A 1,390-nucleotide genomic window follows, 5' to 3' on the forward strand; every position below is an offset into this window, starting at 1 on the left:
GCTGGGATTGATAGGAAGGACTTTGTGATTATAAGCAGAAGAGCAAGCTTGCCTGCCAAATCTGAACCTTATACATATGTTCATCCGGCTTCCCTTTGCGTACGTTACAGGATCAAACCAACTCCACTTTCGATTTCTATTTCCAATTCAGAAGACTGCCTAAGCCCGTCTGCGAGAAGGGTCACCTTTAAGCCCTCAGCGATTGTAAACAGCAGATGCTGAGGACTAATTTGCTTATCTCCAGGGGGTCAAATTTTAATTTTAAAATTTGGTTGGGGTGCGCCTGCCCAGGCAATAGTGCAACGCACTGGGCGACACCTGAGGGCCCCAGTGGTAAGCCACTGTGGTGAGCCCTCCCCCATAAAAAATAAATTTAATATCGTTGTGGGCACATGGCCCACATATCAGATATTAAACTGATAAGAACAGATACTACACTTGATCTTAGCCAAAAGGCCGAGAAAGGTATGAGTTGTTAGCCGTGCCCTCCCCTCTATTTGTAGCCTCTCGGCCTCCCGTCCCCTCTTCGCTAGGCGAGGTGGTACTAAAGGAGTCGCCTCTCGCGCGCGGCTGCGGAGCGCGGACGCTGCGCTGCGTGCCCCCCGGCCCCGAGCCAGCCTCTTTGTTGCATGGGCCTCCAGCGAGACGGCCTTTCCCGATGAGGCCTGTATTATGGGCCTGAGTTGCTCACGGCTCTTCTTGGAGGCCGAGCCCTATCGGGGTGTGTTCTGAAGCCTGACGATCCGTGCATGCACGGCTGCCTGAGGCGGTGCACTGCACGGTGAGATGAGACGCCGGAGTGGCGGCGTCGATCGACCGGGAAACTCCCCAGGAATGCGGTCGTCGCTTCCAGTCTCTCTGTTATCAATCATTCTGTGCGTTCTTTTGCGGAATATACTCTAGTGTGTAGCTCTGCACAACAGAAGCGACGTTCGAAGAAGGCAAGGTAGCATCCATCCATCAAGGAATACTAGTGAATTGTGCGTGCAATAAATAGAAAAATACCTCAGATATATAGCAACAACAACAACAAAAATGCATTCCTAATATTTATCGCCTTGCCCACTGATCATATTAGACGAGCTCCAACTCTAGCCCAGAATGATTCTCATCCTCTAGAATCAAGATTGTTCTATATCAATGTTTGATGTCATACTTCAATGTGAATCACCCTTTTTTTCAGAAAAGATTCAGATCTATTAGTTCATTAGAAGTACAAAGCACCTCGAACATACTAAAAATCCACATCTAGGTCGGTCCCTAGACCACCGAATGACAACTACCCCCGTCAGAACGAGCCGCTCCTCAACTGGAGCCGGCATGACCTTATCGATGACATTCGGAAAGTCTGCGTGCATGTTCCCCTATGAACCAGCACCATGGAGCTGCA

The 1,390-nt window shown here is 49.6% G+C and overlaps 1 non-coding gene across 1 annotated transcript; it reads right to left on the bottom strand.

Moving 5' to 3' along the window:
* Nucleotides 1-272: 272 nt before the first annotated feature.
* On the bottom strand, nucleotides 273-469 carry LOC123177472 (U2 spliceosomal RNA). Its single transcript, XR_006488953.1, has one exon. It is a non-coding gene; the product is annotated as a U2 spliceosomal RNA (small nuclear RNA).
* Between the last annotated feature and the right edge of the window lie 921 nt (nucleotides 470-1,390).

This window comes from Triticum aestivum, unplaced genomic scaffold (assembly GCF_018294505.1).
Source record: "Triticum aestivum cultivar Chinese Spring unplaced genomic scaffold, IWGSC CS RefSeq v2.1 scaffold164599, whole genome shotgun sequence".
Lineage (NCBI taxonomy): Eukaryota > Viridiplantae > Streptophyta > Magnoliopsida > Poales > Poaceae > Triticum > Triticum aestivum.